We start from the raw sequence: 27,486 nt of genomic DNA on the forward strand, positions 1-27,486 counted from the left end.
TTATAGAAAATAAAGGAGCTGGAGCAGCGTCACTGCTTCCTCCTGTATTGTGGAAAATAAAGGAGCTGGAGCAGCGTCACTGCTTCCTCCTGTATTATAGAAAATAAAGGAGCTGGAGCAGCGTCACTGCTTCCTCATGTATTAGAGAAAATAAAGGAGCTGGAGCAGCGTCACTGCTTCCTCCTGTATTATAGAAAATAAAGGAGCTGGAGCAGCGTCACTGCTTCCTCATGTATTATAGAAAATAAAGGAGCTGGAGCAGCGTCCCTGCTTCCTCCTGTATTATAGAAAATAAACGAGCTGGAGCAGCGTCACTGCTTCCTCCTGTATTATAGAAAATAAAGGAGCTGGAGCAGCGCCACTGCTTCCTCCTGCATTATAGAAAATAGAGGAGCTGGAACAGCGTCACTGCTTCCTCCTGTATTATAGTAAATAAAGTAGCTGGAGCAGCGTCTCTGCTTCTTCCTGTATTATAGAAAATAAAGGAGCTGGAGCAGCGTCACTGCCTCCTCCTGTATTATAGAAAATAAAGGAGCTGGAGCAGCGTCACTGCTTCCTCCTGTATTATAGAAGATAAAGGAGCTGGAGCAGCGTCTCTGCTTCCTCCTGTATTATAGAAAATAAACGAGCTGGTGCAGCGTCTCTGCTTCCTCCTGTATTATAGAAAATAAAGGAGATGGAGCAGCGTCACTGCTTCTTCCTGTATTATAGAAAATAAAGGAGCTGGAGCAGCCTCACTGCTTCCACCTGTATTATAGAAATAAAGAAGATGGAACAGCGTCACTGCTTCCTCCTGTATTATAGAAAATAAAGGAGCTGGAGCAGCGTCTCTGCTTCTTCCTGTATTATAGAAAATAAAGAAGCTGGAGCAGTATCTCTGCTTCCTCCTGTATTATAGAAAATAAAGGTGCTGGAAGAGCGTCACTGCTTCCTCTTGTATTATAGAAAATAAAGGAGCTGGAGCAGCGTCACTGTTTCCTCCTGTATTATAGAAAATAAAGAAGCTGGAGCAGTATCTCTGCTTCCTCCTGTATTATAGAAAATAAAGGTGCTGGAAGAGCGTCACTGCTTCCTCCTATATTATAGAAAATAAAGGTGCTGGAAGAGCGTCACTGCTTCCTCTTGTATTATAGAAAATAAAGGAGCTGGAGCAGCGTCACTGTTTCCTCCTGTATTATAGAAAATAAAGAAGCTGGAGCAGTATCTCTGCTTCCTCCTGTATTATAGAAAATAAAGGTGCTGGAAGAGCGTCACTGCTTCCTCCTGTATTATAGAAAATAAAGGAGCTGGAGCAGCGTCACTGCTTCCTCCTGTATTATAGAAAATAAAGGAGCCGGAGCAGCGTCACTGCTTCCTCCTGTACTATAGAAAATAAAGGAGCTGTAGCAGCGTCACTGCTTCCTCCTGCATTATAGAAAATAGAGGAGCTGGAGCAGCGTCACTGCTTCCTCCTGTATTATAGAAAATAAAGGAGCTGGAGCAGCGTCACTGCTTCCTCCTGTATTATAGAAAATAAAGGAGCTTTAGCAGCGTCACTGCTTCCTCCTGCATTATAGAAAATAGAGGAGCTGGAGCAGCGACACAGCTTCCTCATGTATTATAGAAAATAAAGGAGCTGGAGCAGCGTCACTGCTTCCTCCTGTATTATAGAAAATAAAGGAGATGGAGCAGCGTCTCTGCTCTTCCTGTATTAAAGAAAATAAAGGAGCCGGAGCAGCGTCACTGCTTCCTCCTGTATTATAGAAAATAAAGGAGCTGGAGCAGCGTCTCTGCTACCTCCTGTATTATAGAAAATAAAGGAGATTGAGCAGCGCCTCTGCGTCCTCTTGTATTATAGAAAATAAAGGAGCTGGAGCAGCGTCTCTGCTTCCTCCTGTCTTATAGAAAATAAAGGAGCTGGAGCAGCGCCTCTGCTTCCTCCTGTATTATAGAAAATAAAGGAGCTGGAGCAGCGTCACTGCTTCCTCCTGTATTATAGAAAATAAAGGAGCTAGAGCACCGTCACAGCTTCCTCCTGTATTATAGAAAATAAAGGAGCTGGAGCAGCGTCACTGCTTCCTCATGTATTATAGAAAATAAAGGAGATGGAGCAGCGCCTCTGCTTTCTCCTGTATTATAGAAAATAAAGGAGCTGGAGCAGCGTCTCTGCTTCCTCCTGTATTATAGAAAATAAAGGAGCTGGAGCACCGTCACAACTTCCTCCTGTATGATAGAAAATAAAGGAGCTGGGGCAGCGTCACTGCTTCCTCCTGTATTATAGAAAATAAAGGAGCTGGAGCAGCGTCACTGCTTCCTCCTGTATTGTGGAAAATAAAGGAGCTGGAGCAGCGTCACTGCTTCCTCCTGTATTATAGAAAATAAAGGAGCTGGAGCAGCGACACAGCTTCCTCATGTATTATAGAAAATAAAGGAGCTGGAGCAGCGTCACTGCTTCCTCCTGTATTATAGAAAATAAAGGAGATGGAGCAGCGCCTCTGCTTTCTCCTGTATTATAGAAAATAAAGGAGCTGGAGCAGCGTCTCTGCTTCCTCCTGTATTATAGAAAATAAAGGAGCTGGAGCACCGTCACAACTTCCTCCTGTATGATAGAAAATAAAGGAGCTGGAGCAGCGTCACTGCTTCCTCCTGTATTATAGAAAATAAAGGAGCTGGAGCAGCGTCACTGCTTCCTCCTGTATTGTGGAAAATAAAGGAGCTGGAGCAGCGTCACTGCTTCCTCCTGTATTATAGAAAATAAAGGAGCTGGAGCAGCGTCACTGCTTCCTCATGTATTAGAGAAAATAAAGGAGCTGGAGCAGCGTCACTGCTTCCTCCTGTATTATAGAAAATAAAGGAGCTGGAGCAGCGTCACTGCTTCCTCATGTATTATAGAAAATAAAGGAGCTGGAGCAGCGTCCCTGCTTCCTCCTGTATTATAGAAAATAAACGAGCTGGAGCAGCGTCACTGCTTCCTCCTGTATTATAGAAAATAAAGGAGCTGGAGCAGCGCCACTGCTTCCTCCTGCATTATAGAAAATAGAGGAGCTGGAACAGCGTCACTGCTTCCTCCTGTATTATAGTAAATAAAGTAGCTGGAGCAGCGTCTCTGCTTCTTCCTGTATTATAGAAAATAAAGGAGCTGGAGCAGCGTCACTGCCTCCTCCTGTATTATAGAAAATAAAGGAGCTGGAGCAGCGTCACTGCTTCCTCCTGTATTATAGAAGATAAAGGAGCTGGAGCAGCGTCTCTGCTTCCTCCTGTATTATAGAAAATAAACGAGCTGGTGCAGCGTCTCTGCTTCCTCCTGTATTATAGAAAATAAAGGAGATGGAGCAGCGTCACTGCTTCTTCCTGTATTATAGAAAATAAAGGAGCTGGAGCAGCCTCACTGCTTCCACCTGTATTATAGAAATAAAGAAGATGGAACAGCGTCACTGCTTCCTCCTGTATTATAGAAAATAAAGGAGCTGGAGCAGCGTCTCTGCTTCTTCCTGTATTATAGAAAATAAAGAAGCTGGAGCAGTATCTCTGCTTCCTCCTGTATTATAGAAAATAAAGGTGCTGGAAGAGCGTCACTGCTTCCTCTTGTATTATAGAAAATAAAGGAGCTGGAGCAGCGTCACTGTTTCCTCCTGTATTATAGAAAATAAAGAAGCTGGAGCAGTATCTCTGCTTCCTCCTGTATTATAGAAAATAAAGGTGCTGGAAGAGCGTCACTGCTTCCTCCTATATTATAGAAAATAAAGGTGCTGGAAGAGCGTCACTGCTTCCTCTTGTATTATAGAAAATAAAGGAGCTGGAGCAGCGTCACTGTTTCCTCCTGTATTATAGAAAATAAAGAAGCTGGAGCAGTATCTCTGCTTCCTCCTGTATTATAGAAAATAAAGGTGCTGGAAGAGCGTCACTGCTTCCTCCTGTATTATAGAAAATAAAGGAGCTGGAGCAGCGTCACTGCTTCCTCCTGTATTATAGAAAATAAAGGAGCCGGAGCAGCGTCACTGCTTCCTCCTGTACTATAGAAAATAAAGGAGCTGTAGCAGCGTCTCTGCTTCCTCCTGTATTATAGAAAATAAAGGAGCTGGAGCAGCGTCACTGCTTCCTCCTGTATTATAGAAAATAAAGGAACTGGAGCAGCGTCTCTGCTTCTTCCTGTATTATCAAAATAAAGAAGCTGGAGCAGTATCTCTGCTTCCTCCTGTATTATAGAAAATAAAGGTGCTGGAGCAGCGTCACTGCTTCCTCTTGTATTATTGAAAATAAAGGAGTTGGAGCAGCGTCACTGCTTCCTCCTGTATTATAGAAAATAAAGGAGCTGGAGCAGCGTCTCTGCTTCCTCTTGTATTATTGAAAATAAAGGAGTTGGAGCAGCGTCACTGCTTCCTCCTGTATTATAGAAAATAAAGGAGCTGGAGCAGCGTCACTGCTTCCTCCTGTATTATGGAAAACAAAGAAGCTGGAGCAGCGTCTCTGCTTCCTCCTGTATTATAGAAAATAAAGGAGCTGGAGCAGCGTCTCTGCTTCCTCCTGTATTATAGAAAATAAAGGAGCTGGAGCAGCGTCACTGCTTCCTCCTGTATTATAGAAAATAAAGGAGCTTTAGCAGCGTCACTGCTTCCTCCTGCATTATAGAAAATAGAGGAGCTGGAACAGCGTCACTGCTTCCTCCTGTATTATAGAAAATAAAGGAGCTGGAGCAGCGTCTCTGCTCTTCCTGTATTAAAGAAAATAAAGGAGCCGGAGCAGCGTCACTGCTTCCTCCTGTAGTATAGAAAATAAAGGAGCTGGAGCAGCGTCTCTGCTACCTCCTGTATTATAGAAAATAAAGGAGCTGGAGCAGCGCCTCTGCGTCCTCCTGTATTATAGAAAATAAAGGAGCTGGAGCAGCGTCTCTGCTTCCTCCTGTATTATAGAAAATAAAGGAGATGGAGCAGCGCCTCTGCTTCCTCCTGTATTATAGAAAATAAAGGAGCTGGAGCAGCGTCACTGCTTCCTCCTGTATTATAGAAAATAAAGGAGCTAGAGCACCGTCACAGCTTCCTCCTGTATTATAGAAAATAAAGGAGCTGGAGCAGCGTCACTGCTTCCTCCTGTATTATTTAAAATAAAGGAGATGGAGCAGCGCCTCTGCTTTCTCCTGTATTATAGAAAATAAAGGAGCTGGAGCAGCGTCTCTGCTTCCTCGTGTATTAAAGAAAATAAAGGAGATGGAGCAGCGTCTCTGCTTCCTCATGTATTATAGAAAATAAAGGAGCTGGAGCAGCGTCTCTGCTTCCTCCGGTATTATAGAAAATAACGGAGCTGGAGCACCGTCACAACTTCCTCCTGTATTATAGAAAATAAAGGAGCTGGAGCAGCGTCACTACTTCCTCCTGTATTATAGAAAATAAAGGAGCTGGAACAGCGTCACTGCTTCCTCCTGTATTGTGGAAAATAAAGGAGCTGGAGCAGCGTCACTGCTTCCTCCTGTATTACAGAAAATAAAGGAGCTGGAGCAGCGTCACTGCTTCCTCATGTATTATAGAAAATAAAGGAGCTGGAGCAGCGTCCCTGCTTCCTCCTGTATTATAGAAAATAAACGAGCTGGAGCAGCGTCACTGCTTCCTCCTGTATTATAGAAAATAAAGGAGCTGGAGCAGCGCCACTGCTTCCTCCTGCATTATAGAAAATAGAGGAGCTGGAACAGCGTCACTGCTTCCTCCTGTATTATAGTAAATAAAGTAGCTGGAGCAGCGTCTCTGCTTCTTCCTGTATTATAGAAAATAAAGGAGCTGGAGCAGCGTCACTGCCTCCTCCTGTATTATAGAAAATAAAGGAGCTGGAGCAGCGTCACTGCTTCCTCCTGTATTATAGAAAATAAAGGAGCTGGAGCAGCGTCTCTGCTTCCTCCTGTATTATAGAAAATAAACGAGCTGGTGCAGCGTCTCTGCTTCCTCCTGTATTATAGAAAATAAAGGAGATGGAGCAGCGTCACTGCTTCTTCCTGTATTATAGAAAATAAAGGAGCTGGAGCAGCCTCACTGCTTCCACCTGTATTATAGAAATAAAGAAGATGGAACAGCGTCACTGCTTCCTCCTGTATTATAGAAAATAAAGGAGCTGGAGCAGCGTCTCTGCTTCTTCCTGTATTATAGAAAATAAAGAAGCTGGAGCAGTATCTCTGCTTCCTCCTGTATTATAGAAAATAAAGGTGCTGGAAGAGCGTCACTGCTTCCTCTTGTATTATAGAAAATAAAGGAGCTGGAGCAGCGTCACTGTTTCCTCCTGTATTATAGAAAATAAAGAAGCTGGAGCAGTATCTCTGCTTCCTCCTGTATTATAGAAAATAAAGGTGCTGGAAGAGCGTCACTGCTTCCTCCTATATTATAGAAAATAAAGGTGCTGGAAGAGCGTCACTGCTTCCTCTTGTATTATAGAAAATAAAGGAGCTGGAGCAGCGTCACTGTTTCCTCCTGTATTATAGAAAATAAAGAAGCTGGAGCAGTATCTCTGCTTCCTCCTGTATTATAGAAAATAAAGGTGCTGGAAGAGCGTCACTGCTTCCTCCTGTATTATAGAAAATAAAGGAGCTGGAGCAGCGTCACTGCTTCCTCCTGTATTATAGAAAATAAAGGAGCCGGAGCAGCGTCACTGCTTCCTCCTGTACTATAGAAAATAAAGGAGCTGTAGCAGCGTCTCTGCTTCCTCCTGTATTATAGAAAATAAAGGAGCTGGAGCAGCGTCACTGCTTCCTCCTGTATTATAGAAAATAAAGGAACTGGAGCAGCGTCTCTGCTTCTTCCTGTATTATCAAAATAAAGAAGCTGGAGCAGTATCTCTGCTTCCTCCTGTATTATAGAAAATAAAGGTGCTGGAGCAGCGTCACTGCTTCCTCTTGTATTATTGAAAATAAAGGAGTTGGAGCAGCGTCACTGCTTCCTCCTGTATTATAGAAAATAAAGGAGCTGGAGCAGCGTCTCTGCTTCCTCTTGTATTATTGAAAATAAAGGAGTTGGAGCAGCGTCATTGCTTCCTCCTGTATTATAGAAAATAAAGGAGCTGGAGCAGCGTCACTGCTTCCTCCTGTATTATGGAAAACAAAGAAGCTGGAGCAGCGTCTCTGCTTCCTCCTGTATTATAGAAAATAAAGGAGCTGGAGCAGCGTCTCTGCTTCCTCCTGTATTATAGAAAATAAAGGAGCTGGAGCAGCGTCACTGCTTCCTCCTGTATTATAGAAAATAAAGGAGCTTTAGCAGCGTCACTGCTTCCTCCTGCATTATAGAAAATAGAGGAGCTGGAACAGCGTCACTGCTTCCTCCTGTATTATAGAAAATAAAGGAGCTGGAGCAGCGTCTCTGCTCTTCCTGTATTAAAGAAAATAAAGGAGCCGGAGCAGCGTCACTGCTTCCTCCTGTAGTATAGAAAATAAAGGAGCTGGAGCAGCGTCTCTGCTACCTCCTGTATTATAGAAAATAAAGGAGCTGGAGCAGCGCCTCTGCGTCCTCCTGTATTATAGAAAATAAAGGAGCTGGAGCAGCGTCTCTGCTTCCTCCTGTATTATAGAAAATAAAGGAGATGGAGCAGCGCCACTGCTTCCTCCTGTATTATAGAAAATAAAGGAGCTGGAGCAGCGTCACTGCTTCCTCCTGTATTATAGAAAATAAAGGAGCTAGAGCACCGTCACAGCTTCCTCCTGTATTATAGAAAATAAAGGAGCTGGAGCAGCGTCACTGCTTCCTCCTGTATTATTTAAAATAAAGGAGATGGAGCAGCGCCTCTGCTTTCTCCTGTATTATAGAAAATAAAGGAGCTGGAGCAGCGTCTCTGCTTCCTCGTGTATTAAAGAAAATAAAGGAGATGGAGCAGCGTCTCTGCTTCCTCATGTATTATAGAAAATAAAGGAGCTGGAGCAGCGTCTCTGCTTCCTCCGGTATTATAGAAAATAACGGAGCTGGAGCACCGTCACAACTTCCTCCTGTATTATAGAAAATAAAGGAGCTGGAGCAGCGTCACTACTTCCTCCTGTATTATAGAAAATAAAGGAGCTGGAACAGCGTCACTGCTTCCTCCTGTATTGTGGAAAATAAAGGAGCTGGAGCAGCGTCACTGCTTCCTCCTGTATTATAGAAAATAAACGAGCTGGAGCAGCGTCACTGCTTCCTCCTGAATTATAGAAAATAAAGGAGCTGGAGCAGCGCCACTGCTTCCTCCTGCATTATAGAAAATAGAGGAGCTGGAACAGCGTCACTGCTTCCTCCTGTATTATAGAAAATAAAGGAGCTGGAGCAGCGACACTGCTTCCTCCTGTATTATAGAAAATAAAGGAGCTGGAGCAGCGTCTCTGCTTCTTCCTGTATTATAGAAAATAAAGGAGCTGGAGCAGCGTCACTGCTTCCTCCTGTATTATAGAAAATAAAGGAGCTGGAGCAGCGTCACTGCCTCCTCCTGTATTATAGAAAACAGAGGAGCTGGAACAGCGTCACTGCTTCCTCCTGTATTATAGTAAATAAAGGAGCTGGAGCAGCGTCTCTGCTTCATCCTGTATTATAGAAAATAAAGGAGCTGGAGCAGCGTCTCTGCTTCCTCTTGTATTATAGAAAATAAAGGAGCTGGAGCAGCGTCACTGCTTCCTCCTGTATTATAGAAAATAAAGGAGCTGGAGCAGCGTCTCTGCTTCCTCCTGTATTATAGAAAATAAACGAGCTGGTGCAGCGTCTCTGCTTCCTCCTGTATTATAGAAAATAAAGGAGATGGAGCAGCGTCACTGCTTCTTCCTGTATTATAGAAAATAAAGAAGCTGTAGCAGCGTCACTGCTTCCACCTGTATTATAGAAATAAAGAAGCTGGAACAGCGTCACTGCTTCCTCCTGTATTATAGAAAATAAAGGAGCTGGAACAGCGTCACTGGTTCCTCTTGTATTATAGAAAATAAAGAAGCTGGAGCAGCGTCACTGCTTCCTCCTGTATTATAGAAAATAAAGGAGCTGGAGCAGCGTCACTGCTTCCTCCAGTATTATAGAAAATAAAGGAGCTGGAGCAGCGTCTCTGCTTCTTCCTGTATTATAGAAAATAAAGAAGCTGGAGCAGTATCTCTGCTTCCTCCTGTATTATAGAAAATAAAGGTGCTGGAGCAGCGTCACTGCTTCCTCCTGTATAAAAGAAAATAACGGAGCTGGAGCAGCGTCACTGTTTCCTCCTGTATTATAAAAAATAAAGGAGCTGGAGCAGCGTCACTGCTTCCTCCTGTAGTATAGAAAATAAAGGAGCTGGAGCAGCGTCACTGCTTCCTCCTGTATTATAGAAAATAAAGGAGCTGGGGCAGAGTCACTCCTTCCTCGTGTATTATAGAAAATAAAGGAGCTGCAGCAGCGTCACTGCTTCCACCTGTATTATAGAAAATAAAGGAGCTGGAGCAGCGTCACTGTTTCCTCCTGTATTATAGAAAATAACGGAGCTGGAGCAGCGTCACTGCTTCCTCCTGTATTACAGAAAATAAAGGAGCTGGAGCAGCGTCTCTGCTTCCTCCTCTATTATAGAAAATAAAGGAGCTGGAGCAGCGTCACTGCTTCCTCCTGTATTATAGAAAATAAAGGAGCTGGAACAGCGTCACTGCTTCCTCCTGTATTATAGAAAATAAAGGTGCTGTTGCAGCATAACTGCTTACCCTGTATTACAGAAAATAAAGGAGCTGGAGCAGCGTCACTGCTTCCTCCTGTATTATAGAAAATAAAGGAGCTAGAGCAGCGTCACTGCTTCCTCCTGTATTATAGAAAATAAAGGAGCTGGAGCAGTGTCACTGCTTCCTCCTGTTTTGTAGAAAATAAAGGAGCTGGAGCAACGTCTCTGCTTCCTCCTGTATTATAGAAAATAAAGGAGTTGGAGCAGCGTCACTGCTTCCTCCTGTATTATGGAAAATAAAGGAGCTGGAGCAGCGTCACTGCTTCCTCCTGTATGATAGAAAATAAAGGAGCTGGAGCAGCGTCACTGCTTCCTCCTGTATTATAGAAAATAAAGGAGCTGGAGCAGCGTCTCTGCTACCTCCTGTATTATAGAAAATAAAGGAGATGGAGCAGCGCCTCTGCTTCCTCCTGTATTATAGAAAATAAAGGAGCTGGAGCAGCGTCTCTGCTTCCTCCTGTACTGTAGAAAATAAAGGAGCTGGAGTAGCGTCACTGCTTCCTCCTATATTATAGAAAATAAAGTAGCTGGTGCAGCGTCTCTGCTTCCTCCTGTATTATAGAAAATAAAGGAGCCGGAGCTGCGTCACTGCTTCCTCCTGTATTATAGAAAATAAAGGAGCTGGAGCAGCGTCACTGCTTCCTCCTGTATTATAGAAAATAAAGGAGCCGGAGCAGCGTCACTGCTTCCTCCTGTATTATAGAAAATAAAGGAGCTGGAGCAGCGTCTCTGCTTCCTCTTGTATTATAGAAAATAAAGGAGCTGGAGCAGCGTCACTGCTTCCTCCTGTATTATAGAAAATAAAGGAGCTGGAGCAGCGTCATTGCTTCCTCCTGTATTATAGAAAATAAAGGAGCTGGAGCAGCGTCTCTGCTTCCTCTTGTATTATCGAAAATAAAGGAGCTGGAGCAGCGTCACTGCTTCCTCCTGTATTATAGAAAATAAAGGAGCTGGAGCAGCGTCACTGCTTCCTCTTGTATTATAGAAAATAAAGGAGCTGGAGCAGCGTCACTGCTTCCTCCTGTATTATAGAAAATAAAGGAGCTGGAGCAGCGTCACTGCTTCCTCCTGTATTATAGAAAATAAAGGAGCTGGAGCATCGTCTCTGCTTCCTCCTGTATTATAGAAAATAAAGGAGCTGGAGCAGCGTCACTGCTTCCTCCTGTCATAGAAAATAAAGGAGCTGGAGCAGCGTCACTGCTTCCTCCTGTATTATAGAAAATAAAGGAGCTGGAGCAGCGTCTCTGCTTCCTCTTGTATTATAGAAAATAAAGGAGCTGGAGCAGCGTCACTGCTTCCTCCTGTATTATAGAAAATAAAGGAGCTGGAGCAGCGTCACTGCTTCCTCCTGTATTATAGAAAATAAGGGATCTGGAGCAGCGTAACTGCTTCCTCCTGTATTATAGAAAATAAAGGAGCTGGAAAAGCGTCACTGCTCCCTCCTGTATTATAGAAAATAAAGGAGCTGGAGCAGCGTCACTGCTTCCTCTTGTATTATAGAAAATAAAGGAGCTGGAGCAGCGTCACTGCTTCCTCCTGTATTATAGAAAATAAAGGAGCTGGAGCAGCGTCACTGCTTCCTCCTGTATTATAGAAAATAAAGGAGCTGGAGCAGCGTCACTGCTTCCTCCTGTATTATAGAAAATAAAGGAGCTGGAGCATCGTAACTGCTTCCTCCTGTATTATAGAAAATAAAGGAGCTGGAGCAGCGTCTCTGCTTCCTCCTGTATTATAGAAAATAAAGGAGCTGGAGCAGCGTCATTGCTTCCTCCTGTATTATAGAAAATAAGGGATCTGGAGCAGCGTCACTGCTTCCTCCTGTATTATAGAAAATAAAGGAGCTGGAGCAGCGTCACTGCTTCCTCCTGTATTATAGAAAATAAAGGAGTTGGAGCAGCGTCAACTACTTCCTCCTGTATTATAGAAAATAGAGGAGCTGGAGCTGCGTCACTGCTTCCTCCTGCATTATAGAAAACAAAGGATCTGGAGCAGCGTAACTGCTTCCTCCTGTATTATTGAAAATAAAGGAGCTGGAGCAGCGTCACTGCTTCCTCCTGAATTATAGAAAATAAAGGAGCTGGAGCAGGGTCACTGCTTCCTCCTGTATTATAGAAAATAAAGGAGCTGGAGCAGCGTCACTGCTTCCTCCTATATTATAGAAAAGAAACGAGCTGGAGCAGAGTCACTGCTTCCTCTTGTATTATAGAAAATAAAGGAGCTGGAGCAGCGTCACTGCTTCCTCTTGTATTATAGAAAATAAAGGAGCTGGAGCAGCGTCACTGCTTCCTCCTGTATTAAAGGAAATAAAGGAGCTGGAGCATCGTAACTGCTTCCTCCTGTATTATAGAAAATAAAGAAGCTGGAGCAGCGTCTCTGCTTCTTCCTGTATTATAGAAAATAAAGGAGCTGGTGCAGCGTCTCTGCTTCCTCCTGTATTATAGAAAATAAAGGAGCTGGAGCAGCGTCACTGCTTCCTCCTGTATTATAGAAAAGAAACGAGCTGGAGCAGAGTCACTGCTTCCTCTTGTATTATAGAAAATAAAGGAGCTGGAGCAGCGTCACTGCTTCCTCCTGTATTATAGAAAATAAAGGAGCTGGTGCAGCGTCTCTGCTTCCTCCTGTATTATAGAAAATAAAGGAGCTGGAGCAGCGTCACTGCTTCCTCCTGTATTATAGAAAATAAAGGAGTTGGAGCAGCGTCACTACTTCCTCCTGTATTATAGAAAATAAAGGAGCTGGAGCTGCGTCACTGCTTCCTCCTGCATTATAGAAAACAAAGGATCTGGAGCAGCGTAACTGCTTCCTCCTGTATTATTGAAAATAAAGGAGCTGGAGCAGCGTCACTGCTTCCTCCTGTATTATAGAAAATAAAGGAGCTGGAGCAGCGTCACTGCTTCCTCCTGAATTATAGAAAATAAAGGAGCTGGAGCAGGGTCACTGCTACCTCCTGTATTATAGAAAATAAAGGAGCTGGAGCAGCGTCACTGCTTCCCCCTATATTATAGAAAAGAAACGAGCTGGAGCAGAGTCACTGCTTCCTCTTGTATTATAGAAAATAAAGGAGCTGGAGCAGCGTCACTGCTTCCTCCTGTATTATAGAAAATAAAGGAGCTGGAGCAGCGTCACTGTTTCCTCCTGTATTATAGAAAATAACGGAGCTGGAGCAGCGTCACTGCTTCCTCCTGTATTACAGAAAATAAAGGAGGTGGAGCAGCGTCTCTGCTTCCTCCTGTATTATAGAAAATAAAGGAGCTGGAGCAGCGTCACTGCTTCCTCCTGTATTATAGAAAATAAAGGAGCTGGAGCAGCGTCACTGCTTCCTCCTATATTATAGAAAAGAAACGAGCTGGAGCAGAGTCACTGCTTCCTCGTGTATTATAGAAAATAAAGGAGCTGCAGCAGCGTCACTGCTTCCACCTGTATTATAGAAAATAAAGGAGCTGGAGCAGCGTCACTGTTTCCTCCTGTATTATAGAAAATAACGGAGCTGGAGCAGCGTCACTGCTTCCTCCTGTATTACAGAAAATAAAGGAGCTGGAGCAGCGTCTCTGCTTCCTCCTCTATTATAGAAAATAAAGGAGCTGGAGCAGCGTCACTGCTTCCTCCAGTATTATAGAAAATAAAGGAGCTGGAACAGCGTCACTGCTTCCTCCTGTATTATAGAAAATAAAGGAGCTGGAGCAGTGTCACTGCTTCCTCCTGTTTTGTAGAAAATAAAGGAGCTGGAGCAACGTCTCTGCTTCCTCCTGTATTATAGAAAATAAAGGAGCTGGAGCAGCGTCACTGCTTCCTCCTGTATTATGGAAAATAAAGGAGCTGGAGCAGCGTCACTGCTTCCTCCTGTATGATAGAAAATAAAGGAGCTGGAGCAGCGTCACTGCTTCCTCCTGTATGATAGAAAATAAAGGAGCTGGAGCAGCGTCTCTGCTACCTCCTGTATTATAGAAAATAAAGGAGATGGAGCAGCGCCTCTGCTTCCTCCTGTATTATAGAAAATAAAGGAGCTGGAGCAGCGTCTCTGCTTCCTCCTGTACTGTAGAAAATAAAGGAGCTGGAGTAGCGTCACTGCTTCCTCCTATATTATAGAAAATAAAGTAGCTGGTGCAGCGTCTCTGCTTCCTCCTGTATTATAGAAAATAAAGGAGCCGGAGCTGCGTCACTGCTTACTCCTGTATTATAGAAAATAAAGGAGCTGGAGCAGCGTCACTGCTTCCTCCTGTATTATAGAAAATAAAGGAGCCGGAGCAGCGTCACTGCTTCCTCCTGTATTATAGAAAATAAAGGAGCTGGAGCAGCGTCTCTGCTTCCTCTTGTATTATAGAAAATATAGGAGCCGGAGCAGCGTCACTGCTTCCTCCTGTATTATAGAAAATAAAGGAGCTGGAGCAGCGTCATTGCTTCCTCCTGTATTATAGAAAATAAAGGAGCTGGAGCAGCGTCTCTGCTTCCTCTTGTATTATAGAAAATAAAGGAGCTGGAGCAGCGTCACTGCTTCCTCCTGTATTATAGAAAATAAAGGAGCTGGAGCAGCGTCACTGCTTCCTCTTGTATTATAGAAAATAAAGGAGCTGGAGCAGCGTCACCGCTTCCTCCTGTATTATAGAAAATAAAGGAGCTGGAGCAGCGTCACTGCTTCCTCCTGTATTATAGAAAATAAAGGAGCTGGAGCATCGTCTCTGCTTCCTCCTGTATTATAGAAAATAAAGGAGCTGGAGCAGCGTCACTGCTTCCTCCTGTATTATAGAAAATAAATGAGCTGGAGCAGCGTCACTGCTTCCTCCTGTATTATAGAAAATAAAGGAGCTGGAGCAGCGTCTCTGCTTCCTCCTGTATTATAGAAAATAAAGGAGCTGGAGCAGCGTCACTGCTTCCTCCTGTATTATAGAAAATAAAGGAGCTGGAGCAGCGTCACTGCTTCCTCCTGTATTATAGAAAATAAGGGATCTGGAGCAGCGTAACTGCTTCCTCCTGTATTATAGAAAATAAAGGAGCTGGAAAAGCGTCACTGCTCCCTCCTGTATTATAGAAAATAAAGGAGCTGGAGCAGCGTCACTGCTTCCTCTTGTATTATAGAAAATAAAGGAGCTGGAGCAGCGTCACTGCTTCCTCCTGTATTATAGAAAATAAAGGAGCTGGAGCAGCGTCACTGCTTCCTCCTGTATTATAGAAAATAAAGGAGCTGGAGCAGCGTCACTGCTTCCTCCTGTATTATAGAAAATAAAGGAGCTGGAGCATCGTAACTGCTTCCTCCTGTATTATAGAAAATAAAGGAGCTGGAGCAGCGTCTCTGCTTCCTCCTGTATTATAGAAAATAAAGGAGCTGGAGCAGCGTCATTGCTTCCTCCTGTATTATAGAAAATAAGGGATCTGGAGCAGCGTCACTGCTTCCTCCTGTATTATAGAAAATAAAGGAGCTGGAGCAGCGTCACTGCTTCCTCCTGTATTATAGAAAATAAAGGAGTTGGAGCAGCGTCAACTACTTCCTCCTGTATTATAGAAAATAGAGGAGCTGGAGCTGCGTCACTGCTTCCTCCTGCATTATAGAAAACAAAGGATCTGGAGCAGCGTAACTGTTTCCTCCTGTATTATTGAAAATAAAGGAGCTGGAGCAGCGTCACTGCTTCCTCCTGAATTATAGAAAATAAAGGAGCTGGAGCAGGGTCACTGCTTCCTCCTGTATTATAGAAAATAAAGGAGCTGGAGCAGCGTCACTGATTCCTCCTATATTATAGAAAAGAAACGAGCTGGAGCAGAGTCACTGCTTCCTCTTGTATTATAGAAAATAAAGGAGCTGGAGCAGCGTCACTGCTTCCTCCTGTATTATAGAAAATAAAGGAGCTGGAGCAGCGTCACTGCTTCCTCCTGTATTATAGGAAATAAAGGAGCTGGAGCATCGTAACTGCTTCCTCCTGTATTATAGAAAATAAAGGAGCTGGAGCAGCGTCTCTGCTTCTTCCTGTATTATAGAAAATAAAGGAGCTGGTGCAGCGTCTCTGCTTCCTCCTGTATTATAGAAAATAAAGGAGCTGGAGCAGCGTCACTGCTTCCTCCTGTATTATAGAAAATAAAGGAGTTGGAGCAGCGTCACTACTTCCTCCTGTATTATAGAAAATAAAGGAGCTGGAGCTGCGTCACTGCTTCCTCCTGCATTATAGAAAACAAAGGATCTGGAGCAGCGTAACTGCTTCCTCCTGTATTATTGAAAATAAAGTAGCTGGAGCAGCGTCACTGCTACCTCCTGTATTATAGAAAATAAAGGAGCTGGAGCAGCGTCACTGCTTCCTCCTGAATTATAGAAAATAAAGGAGCTGGAGCAGGGTCACTGCTACCTCCTGTATTATAGAAAATAAAGGAGCTGGAGCAGCGTCACTGCTTCCTCCTATATTATAGAAAAGAAACGAGCTGGAGCAGCGTCACTGCTTCCTCCTGTATTATAGAAAATAAAGGAGCTGGAGCAGCGTCACTGCTTCCTCCTGTATTATAGAAAATAAAGGAGCTGGAGCATCGTAACTGCTTCCTCCTGTATTATAGAAAATAAAGGAGCTGGAGCAGCGTCTCTGCTTCTTCCTGTATTATAGAAAATAAAGGAGTTGGTGCAGCGTCTCTGCTTCCTCCTGTATTATAGAAAATAAACGAGCTGGAGCAGCGTCTCTGCTTCCTCCTGTATTATAGAAAATAAAGAAGCTGGAGCAGCGTCACTGCTTCCACCTGTATTATAGAAAATAAAGGAGCTGGAGCATTGTCACTGCTTCATCCTGTATTATAGAAAATAAAGGAGCTGGAGCAGCGTCACTGCTTCCTCCTGTATTATAGAAAATAAAGGAGCTGGAGCAGCGTCACTGCTTCCACCTGTATTATAGAAAATAAAGGAGCTGGCGCAGCGTCACTGCTTCCTCCTGTATTATAGAAAATAAAGGATCTGGAGCAGCGTCTCTGCTTCCTCCTGTATTATAGAAAATAAAGGAGCTGGAGCAGCGTCACTGCTTCCTCCTGTATTATAGAAAATAAAGGAGCTGGAGCAGCGTAACTGCTTCATCCTGTATTATAGAAAATAAAGGAGCTGGAGCAGCGTCTCTGCTTCTTCCTGTATTATAGAAAATAAAGGAGCTGGTGCAGCGTCTCTGCTTCCTTCTGTATTATGGAAAATAAAGGAGCTGGAGCAGCGACTCTGCTTCTTCCTGTATTATAGAAAATAAAGAAGCTGGAGCAGCGTCACTGTTTCCACCTGTATTATAGAAAATAAAGGAGCTGGAGCATTGTCACTGCTTCATCCTGTATTATAGAAAATAAAGGAGCTGGAGCAGCGTCACTGCTTCCTCCTGTATTATAGAAAATAAAGGTGCTGGAGCAGCGTCACTGCTTCCTCCTGTATTATAGAAAATAAAGTAGCTGGAGCAGCATCACTGCTTCCTCTTGTATTATAGAAAATAAAGGAGCTGGAGCAGCGTCACTGCTTCCTCCTTTATTATAGAAAATAAAGGAGCTGGAACAGCGTCACTGCTTCCTCCTGTATTATAGAAAATAAAGGATCTGGTGCAGCGTCTCTGCTTCCTCCTGTATTATAGAAAATAAAGGAGCTGGAGCAGCGTCACTGCTTCCTCCTTTATTATAGAAAATAAAGGAGCTGGAACAGCGTCACTGCTTCCTCCTGTATTATAGAAAATAAAGGATCTGGTGCAGCGTCTCTGCTTCCTCCTGTATTATAGAAAATAAAGGAGCTGGAGCAGTGTCACTGCTTCCTCCTGTATTATAGAAAATGAAGGAGCTGGAGCAGCGTCTCTGCTTCCTCCTGTATGAAAGAAAATAAAGGAACTGGAGCTGTGTCACTGCTTCCTCCTGTATTATACAAAATAAATGAGCCGGAGCAGCGACACTGCTTCCTCCTGTATTCTAGAAAATAAAGGAGCTGGAGCTGGGACAATGCTTCCTCCTGTATTATAGAAAATAAAGGAGCTGGAGCAGCGTCACTGCTTCCTCCTGTATTATAGAAAATAAAAAAGCTGGAGCAGAGTCACTGCTTCCTCCTGTATTATAGAAAATAAAGGAGCTGGAGCAGCGTCACTGCTTACCCCTGTATTATAGAAAATAAAGGATCTGGAGCAGCGTCACTGCTTCCTCCTGTATTATAGAAAATAAAGGAGCTGGAGCAGCGTCACTGCTTCCTCCTGTATTATAGAAAATAAAGGAGCTGGAGCAGCGTCACTGCTTCCTCCTGTATTATAGAAAATAAAGGATCTGGAGCAGCGTCACTCCTTCCTCCTGTATCATAGAAAATAGAGGAGCTGGAGCAGCGTCACTGCTTCCTCCTGTATGATAGAAAATAAAGGAGCTGGAGCAGCGTCACTGCTTCCTCCTGAATTATAGAAAATGAAATAGCTGGAGCAGCGTCTCTGCTTCCTCCTGTATTATAGAAAATAAAGGAGCTGGAACAGCGTCCCTGCTTTCTCCTGTATTATAGAAAATAAAGGAGCTGGAACAGCGTCTCTGCTTCCTCCTGTATTATAGAAAATAAAGGAGCTAGAGCAGCGTCACTGCTTCCTCCTGTATTATAGATAATAAAGGAGCTGGAGCAGCGTCACTGCTTCCTCCTGTATTATAGAAAATAAAGGAGCTGGAGCAGCGTCTCTGCTTCCTCCTGTATAATAGAAAATAAAGGAGCTGGTGCAGCGTCACTGCTTCCTCCGGTATTATAGAAAATAAACGAGCTGGAGCAGCGTCTCTGCTTCCTCCTGTATTATAGAAAATAAAGGAGCTGGAGCAGCGTCTCTGCTTCCTCGTGAATTATAGAAAATAAAATAGCTGGAGCAGCGTCTCTGCTTCCTCCTGTATTATAAAAAATAAAGGAGCTGGAACAGCGTCCCTGCTTCCTCCTGTATTATAGAAAATAAAGGAGCTGGAGCAGCGTCACTGCTTCCTCCTGTATTATAGAAAATAAAGGAGCTGGAACAGCGTCACTGCTTCCTCCTGTATTATAGAAAATAAAGGATCTGGAGCAGCGTCACTGCTTTCTCCTATATTATAGAAAATAAAGGAGCTGGAGCAGCGTCACTGCTTCCTCCTGTATTATTGAAAATAAAGGAGCTGGAGCAGAATCACTGCTTCCTCCTGTATGAAAGAAAATAAAGGAGCTGGAGCAGCGTCTCTGGTTCCTCCTGTATTATAGAACATAAAGGACCTGGTGCAGCGTCACTGCTTCCTCCTGTATTATAGAAAATAAAGGAGCTGGAGCAGCGTCTCTGCTTCCTCCTGTATGAAAGAAAATAAAGAATCTGGAGCAGCGTCACTGCTTCCTCCAGTATTATAGAAAATAAAGGAGCTGGAGCAGCGTCACTGCTTCCTCCTGAATTATAGAAAATTAAATAGCTGGAGCAGCGTGACTGCTTCCTCCTGAATTATAGAAAATAAAGGAGCTGGAGCATCATCTCTGCTTCCTCCTGTATTATAGAAAATAAAGGAGCTGGAGCAGCGTCACTGCTTCCTCCTGTATTATTGAAAATAAATGAGCTGGAGCAGCGTCACTGCATCCTCCTGTATTTTTGAAAATAAAGGAGCTGGAGCAGCGTCTCGGCTTCCTCCTGAATTATAGAAAATAAAGGAGCTGGAGCAGCGTCACTGCTTCCTCCTGTATTATAGAAAATAAAGGAGCTGGAGCAGCGTCTCTGTTTCCTCCTGTATTATGGAAAATAAAGGAGCTGGAGCAGCGTCTCTGTTTCCTCCTGTATTATTGAAAATAAAGGAGCTGGAGCAGCGTCACTGCTTCCTCCTGTATTATAGAAAATAAAGAAGCTGGAGCAGCGTCTCTGTTTCCTCCTGTATTATAGAAAATAAAGGAACTGGAGCAGCGTCACTGCTTTCCCCTGTATTATAGAAAATAAAGGATCTGGAGCAGCGTCACTGCTTCCTCCTGTATTATAGAAAATAAAGGAGCTGGAGCAGTGTCACTGCTTCCTCCTGTATTATAGAAAATAAAGGAGCTGCAGCAGCGTCTCTGCTTCCTCCTGTATGAAAGAAAATAAAGGAACTGGAGCTGTGTCACTGCTTCCTCCTGTATTATACAAAATAAAGGAGCCGGAGCAGCGACACTGCTTCCTCCTGTATTCTAGAAAATAAAGGAGCTGGAGCTGGGCCAATGCTTCCTCCTGTATTATAGAAAATAAAGGAGCTGGAGCAGCGTCACTGCTTCCTCCTGTATTATAGAAAATAAAGGAGCTGGAGCAGCGTCACTGCTTCCCCCTGTATTATAGAAAATAAAGGATCTGGAGCAGCGTCACTGTTTCCTACTGTATTATAGAAAATAAAGGAGCTGGAGCAGCGTCACTGCTTCCTCCTGTATTATAGAAAATAAAGGAGCTGGAGCAGAGTCTCTGCTTCCTCCTGTATTATAGAAAATAAAGGAGCTGGAGCAGCGTCACTGCTTCCTCCTGTATTATAGAAAATAAAGGATCTGGAGCAGCGTCACTGCTTCCTCCTGTATTATAGGAAATAAAGGAGCTGGAGCATCGTAACTGCTTCCTCCTGTATTATAAAAAATAAAGGAGCTGGAGCAGCGTCACTGCTTCCTCCTGAATTATAGAAAATGAAATAGCTGGAGCAGCGTCTCTGCTTCCTCCTGTATTATAGAAAATAAAGGAGCTGAAACAGCGTCCCTGCTTCCTCCTGTATTATAGAAAATAAAGGAGCTGGAGCAGCGTCTCTGCTTCCTCCTGTATTATAGAAAATAAAGGAGCTAGAGCAGCGTCACTGCTTCCTCCTGTATTATAGATAATAAAGGAGCTGGAGCAGCGTCACTGCTTCCTCCTGTATTATAGAAAATAAAGGAGCTGGAGCAGCGTCTCTGCTTCCTCCTGTATAATAGAAAATAAAGGAGCTGGTGCAGCGTCACTGCTACCTCCGGTATTATAGAAAATAAACGAGCTGGAGCAGCGTCTCTGCTTCCTCCTGTATTATAGAAAATAAAGGAGCTGGAGCAGCGTCTCTGCTTCCTCGTGAATTATAGAAAATAAAATAGCTGGAGCAGCGTCTCTGCTTCCTCCTGTATTATAAAAAATAAAGGAGCTGGAACAGCGTCCCTGCTTCCTCCTGTATTATAGAAAATAAAGGAGCTGGAGCAGCGTCACTGCTTCCTCCTGTATTATAGAAAATAAAGGAGCTGGAACAGCGTCACTGCTTCCTCCTGTATTATAGAAAATAAAGGAGCTGGAGCAGCGTCACTGCTTTCTCCTATATTATAGAAAATAAAGGAGCTGGAGCAGCGTCACTGCTTCCTCCTGTATTATTGAAAATAAAGGAGCTGGAGCAGAATCACTGCTTCCTCCTATATGAAAGAAAATAAAGGAGCTGGAGCAGCGTCTCTGGTTCCTCCTGTATTATAGAACATAAAGGACCTGGTGCAGCGTCACTGCTTCCTCCTGTATTATAGAAAATAAAGGAGCTGGAGCAGCGTCTCGGCTTCCTCCTGTATGAAAGAAAATAAAGGAGCTGGAGCAGCGTCACTGCTTCCTCCTGTATTATAGAAAATAAAGGAGCTGGAGCAGTGTCACTGCTTCCTCCTGTATTATAGAAAATAAAGGAGCTGGAGCAGCGTCACTGCTTCCTCCTGAATTATAGAAAATTAAATAGCTGGAGCAGCGTGACTGCTTCCTCCTGAATTATAGAAAATAAAGGAGCTGGAGCATCATCTCTGCTTCCTCCTGTATTATAGAAAATAAAGGAGCTGGAGCAGCGTCACTGCTTCCTCCTGTATTATTGAAAATAAATGAGCTGGAGCAGCGTCACTGCATCCTCCTGTATTTTTGAAAATAAAGGAGCTGGAGCAGCGTCTCGGCTTCCTCCTGAATTATAGAAAATAAAGGAGCTGGAGCAGCGTCTTTGCTTCCTCCTGTATTATTGAAAATAAAGAAGCTGAAGCCGCGTCACTGCTTCTTCCTGTATTATAGAAAATAAAGGATCTGGAGCAGCGTCACTGCTTCCTCCTGTAATATAGAAAATAAAATGGCTGGAGCAGCGTCACTGCTTCCTCCTGTATTATAGAAAATAAAGGAGCTGGAGCAGCGTCACTGCTTCCTCCTGTATTATAGAAAATAAAGGAGCTGGAGCAGAGTCTCTGCTTCCTCCTGTATTATAGAAAATAAAGGAGCTGGAGCAGCGTCACTGCTTCCTCCTGTATTATAGAAAATAAAGGAGCTGGAGCAGCGTCTATGCATCCTGCCGTATTATAGAAAACAAAGGAGCTGGAGCAGCGTCACTGCTTCCTCCTGAATTATAGAAAATTAAATAGCTGGAGCAGCGTCTCTGCTTCCTCCTGTATTATAGAAAATAAAGGAGCTGGAACAGCGTCCCTGCTTCCTCCTGTATTATAGAAAATAAAGGAGCTGGAGCAGCGTCTCTGCTTCCTCCTGTATTATAGAAAATAAAGGAGCTAGAGCAGCGTCACTGCTTCCTCCTGTATTATAGATAATAAAGGAGCTGGAGCAGTGTCTCTGCTTCCTCCTGTATTATAGAAAATAAAGGAGCTGGAGCAGCGTCTCTGCTTCCTCCTGTATAATAGAAAATAAAGGATCTGGTGCAGCGTCACTGCTTCCTCCGGTATTATCGAAAATAAACAAGCTGGAGCAGCGTCTCTGCTTCCTCCGGTATTATAGAAAATAAAGGAGCCGGAGCAGCGTCACTGCTTCCTCCTGTATTATAGAAAATAAAGGAGCTGGAGCAGCGTCACTGCTTCCTCCTGTATTATAGAAAATAAAGGAGCTGGAGCAGCGTCTCTCCTTCCTCCTGTATTATAGAAAATAAACGAGCTGGAGCAGCGTCACTGCTTCCTCCGGTATTATAGAAAATAAAGGAGCTGGATCAGCGTCACTGCTTCCTACAGTATTATTGAAAATAAAGGAGCTGGAGCAGCGTAACTGCTTCCTCCTGTATTATAGAAAATAAAGGAGCCGGAGCAGCGTCACTGCTTCCGCCAGTATTTTTGGAAAATACAGGAGCTGGAGCAGCGTCACGGCTTCCTCCTGAATTATAGAAAATAAAGGAGCTGGAGCAGCATCTCTGCTTCCTCCTGTATTATAGAAAATAAAGGAGCTGGAACAGCGTCCCTGCTTCCTCCTGTATTATAGAAAATAAAGGAGCTGGAGCAGCGTCTCTGCTTCCTCCTGTATTATAGAAAATAAAGGAGCTGGAGCAGCGTCTCTCCTTCCTCCTGTATTATTGAAAATAAATGAGCTGGAGCAGCGTCACTGCTTCCTCCTGTATGATAGAAAACAAAGGAGCTGGAGCAGCGTCACTGCTTCCTCCTGTATTATAGAAAATAAAGGAACTGGAGCAGCGTCACTGCTTCCTCCTGAATTATAGAAAATAAAATAGCTGGAGCAGCGTCTCTGCTTCCTCCTATATTATAGAAAATAAAGGAGCTGGAACAGCGTCCCTGCTTCCTCCTGTATTATAGAAAATAAAGGAGCTGGAGCAGCGTCACTGCTTCCTCCTATATTATAGAAAATAAAGGAGCTGGAACAGCGTCAATGCTTCCTCCTGTATTATAGAAAATAAAGGAGCTGGAACAGCGTCACTGCTTCCTCCTGTTTTATAGAAAATAAAGGAGCTGGAGCAGCGTCTCTGCTTCCTCCTGTATTATAGAAAATAAAGGAGCTGGAGCAGCGTCACTGCTTCCTCCTGTACTATAGAAAATAAAGGAGCTGGAGCAGCGTCTCTGCTTCCTCCAGCATTACAGAAAATAAAGGAGCTGGTGCAGCGTCACTGCTTCCTCCTGTATTATAGAAAATAAAGGAGCTGGAGTAGCGTCTCTGCTTCCTCCTGTATTATAGAAAATAAAGAAGCTGGAGCAACGTCACTGCTTCCTCCAGTATTATAGAAAATAAAGGAGCTGGAGCAGCGTCTCTGCTTCCTCCTCGATTATAGAATATACAGGAGCTGGAGCAGCGTAACTGCTACCTCCTGTATTATAGAAAATAAAGGAGCTGGAGCAGCGTCACTGCTTCCTCCTGTATTATTGAAAATAAAGCAGCTGGAGCAGCGTCACTGCTTCCTCCTGTATTGTAGAAAATAAAGGAGCTGGAGCAGCGTCTCTGTTTCCTCCTGTATTATTGAAAATAAAGGAGCTGGAGAAGCGTCACTGCTTCCTCCTGTATTATAGGAAATAAAGGAGCTGGAGCAGCGTCACTGCTTCCCCCTGTATTATAGAAAATAAAGGATCTGGAGCAGCGTCACTGCTTCCTCCTGTATTATAGAAAATAAAGGAGCTGGAGCTGTATCACTGCTTCCTCCTGTATTATACAAAATAAAGGATCTGGAGCTGTGTCACTGCTTCCTCCTGTATTATACAAAATAAAGGAGCCGGAGCAGCGTCACTGCTTCCTCCTGTATTATAGAAAATAAAGGAGCTGGAGCAGCGTCACTGCTTCCCCCTGTGTTATTAAAAATAAAGGAGCTGGAGCAGCGTCACTGCTTCCTCCTGTATTATAGAAAATAAAGGAGCTGGAGCAGCGTCTCTGTTTCCTCCTGTATTATAGAAAATAAAGGAGCTGGAGCAGCGTCTCTGTTTCCTTCTGTATTATTGAAACTAAAGGAGCTGGAGCAGCGTCACTGCTTCCTCCTGTATTATAGAAAATAAAGGAGCTGGAGCAGCGTCACTGCTTCCCCCTGTATTATAGAAAATAAAGGATCTGGAGCAGCGTCACTGCTTCCTCCTGTATTATAGAAAATAAAGGAGCTGGAGCTGTATCACTGCTTCCTCCTGTATTATACAAAATAAAGGATCTGGAGCTGTGTCACTGCTTCCTCCTGTATTATACAAAATAAAGGAGCCGGAGCAGCGTCACTGCTTCCTCCTGTATTATAGAAAATAAAGGATCTGGAGCAGCGTCACTGCTTCCTCCTGTATTATAGAAAATAAAGGAGCTGGAGCTGTGTCACTGCTTCCTCCTGTATTATACAAAATAAAGGATCTGGAGCTGTGTCACTGCTTCCTCCTGTATTATACAAAATAAAGGAGCCGGAGCAGCGTCACTGCTTCCTCCTGTATTATAGAAAATAAAGGAGCTGGAGCAGCGTCACTGCTTCCTCCTGTGTTATTAAAAATAAAGGAGCTGGAGCAACGTCACTGCTTCCTCCTGTATTATAGAAAATAAAGGAGCTGGAGCAGCGTCTCTGTTTCCTCCTGTATTATAGAAAATAAAGGAGCTGGAGCAGCGTCTCTGTTTCCTCCTGTATTATTGAAACTAAAGGAGCTGGAGCAGCGTCACTGCTTCCTCCTGTATTATAGAAAATAAAGGAGCTGGAGCAGCGTCACTGCTTCCCCCTGTATTATAGAAAATAAAGGATCTGGAGCAGCGTCACTGCTTCCTCCTGTATTATAGAAAATAAAGGAGCTGGAGCTGTATCACTGCTTCCTCCTGTATTATACAAAATAAAGGATCTGGAGCTGTGTCACTGCTTCCTCCTGTATTATACAAAATAAAGGAGCCGGAGCAGCGTCACTGCTTCCTCCTGTATTATAGAAAATAAAGGAGCTGGAGCTGTGTCACTGCTTCCTCCTGTATTATACAAAATAAAGGATCTGGAGCTGTGTCACTGCTTCCTCCTGTATTATAGAAAATAAAGGATCTGGAGCAGCGTCACTGCTTCCTCCTGTATTATAGAAAATAAAGGAGCTGGAGCTGTGTCACTGCTTCCCCCTGTATTATAGAAAATAAAGGATCTGGAGCTGTGTCACTGCTTCCTCTTGTATTATACAAAATAAAGGAGCCGGAGCAGCGTCACTGCTTCCTCCTGTATTAAAGAAAATAAAGGAGCTGGAGCATCGTCACTGCTTCCCCTTGTATTCTAGAAAATAAAGGAGCTGGAGCTGGGTCAATGCTTCCTCCTGTATTATAGAAAATAAAGGAGCTGGAGCAGCGTCACTGCTTCCCCCTGTATTATAGAAAATAAAGGATCTGGAGCAGCGTCACTGCTTCCTCCTGTATTATAGAAAATAAAGGAGCTGGAGCAGCGTCACTGCTTCCTCCTGTATTATAGAAAATAAAGGAGCTGGAGCAGAGTCTCTGCTTCCTCCTGTCTTCTAGAAAATAAAGGAGCTGGAGCAGCTTCACTGCTTCCCCCTGTATTATAGAAAATAAAGGATCTGGAGCAGCGTCACTCCTTCCTCCTGTACTATAGAAAATAGAGGAGCTGGAGCAGCGTCACTGCTTCCTCCTGTATTATAGAAAATAAAGGAGCTGGAGCAGCGTCACTGCTTCCTCCTGAATTATAGAAAATTAAATAGCTGGAGCAGCGTCTCTGCTTCCTCCTGTATTATAGAAAATAAAGGAGCTGGAACAGCGTCCCTGCTTCCTCCTGTATTATAGAAAATAAAGGAGCTGGAGCAGCGTCTCTGCTTCCTCCTGTATTATAGAAAATAAAGGAGCTAGAGCAGCGTCACTGCTTCCTCCTGTATTATAGATAATAAAGGAGCTGGAGCAGCGTCACTGCTTCCTCCTGTATTATAGAAAATAAAGGAGCTGGAGCAGCGTCTCTGCTTCCTCCTGTATAATAGAAAATAAAGGAGCTGGTGCAGCGTCACTGCTTCCTCCTGTATTATAGAAAATAAAGGAGCTGGAGCAGCGTCTCTGCTTCCTCCTGTATTATAGAAAAGAAAGGAGCTGGAGCAGCGTCTCTGCTTCCTCCTGTATTATAGAAAATAAACGAGCTGGAGCAGCGTCTCTGCTTCCTCCTGTATTATAGAAAATAATGGAGCTGGAGCAGCGTCTCTGCTTCCTCCTGTATTATAGAAAATAAGGGATCTGGAACAGCGTCACTGCTTCCTCCTGTATTATAGAAAATAAACGAGCTGGAGCAGCGTCTCTGCTTCCTCCTGTATTATAGAAAATAAAGGAGCTGGAACAGCGTCACTGCTTCCTCCTGTATTATAGAAAATAAACAAGCTGGAGCAGCGTCTCTGCTTCCTCCTGTATTATAGAAAATAAAGGAGCTGGAACAGCGTCACTGCTTCCTCCTGTATTATAGAAAATAAACGAGCTGGAGCAGCGTCTCTGCTTCCTCCTGTATTATAGAAAATAAAGGAGCCGGAGCAGCGTCACTGCTTCCTCCTGTTTTATAGAAAATAAACGAGCTGGAGCAGCGTCTCTGCTTCCTCCTGTATTATAGAAAATAAAGGAGCTGGAGCAGCGTCTCTCCTTCCTCCTGTATTATATAAAATAAACGAGCTGGAGCAGCGTCACTGCTTCCTCCGGTATTATAGAAAATAAAGGAGCTGGATCAGCGTCACTGCTTCCTCCAGTATTATAGAAAATAAAGGAGCTGGAGCAGCGTAACTGCTTCCTCCTGTATTATAGAAAATAAAGGAGCCGGAGCAGCGTCACTGCTTCCTCCAGTATTATAGAAAATACAGGAGCTGGAGCAGCGTCACTGATTCCTCCTGAATTATAGAAAATAAAGGAGCTGGAGCAGCATCTCTGCTTCCTCCTGTATTATAGAAAATAAAGGAGCTGGAACAGCGTCACTGCTTCCTCCTGTATTATAGAAAATAAAGGAGCTGGAGCAGCGTCACTGCTTCCTCTTGTATTATAGAAAATAAAGGCGCTGGAGCAGCGTCACTGCTTCCTCCTGTATTATACAAAATAAAGGAGCTGGAGCAGCGTCTCTGCTTCCTCCTGTATTATAGAAAATAAACAAGCTGGAGCAGCGTCTCTGCTTCCTCCTGTATTATAGAAAATAAAGGAGCTGGAACAGCGTCACTGCTTCCTCCTGTATTATAGAAAATAAACGAGCTGGAGCAGCGTCTCTGCTTCCTCCTGTATTGTAGAAAATAAAGGAGCCGGAGCAGCGTCACTGCTTCCTCCTGTA

Source organism: Chiloscyllium punctatum, chromosome 30, assembly GCF_047496795.1.
Source record: "Chiloscyllium punctatum isolate Juve2018m chromosome 30, sChiPun1.3, whole genome shotgun sequence".
In the NCBI taxonomy this organism is placed as follows: Eukaryota; Metazoa; Chordata; class Chondrichthyes; order Orectolobiformes; family Hemiscylliidae; genus Chiloscyllium; species Chiloscyllium punctatum.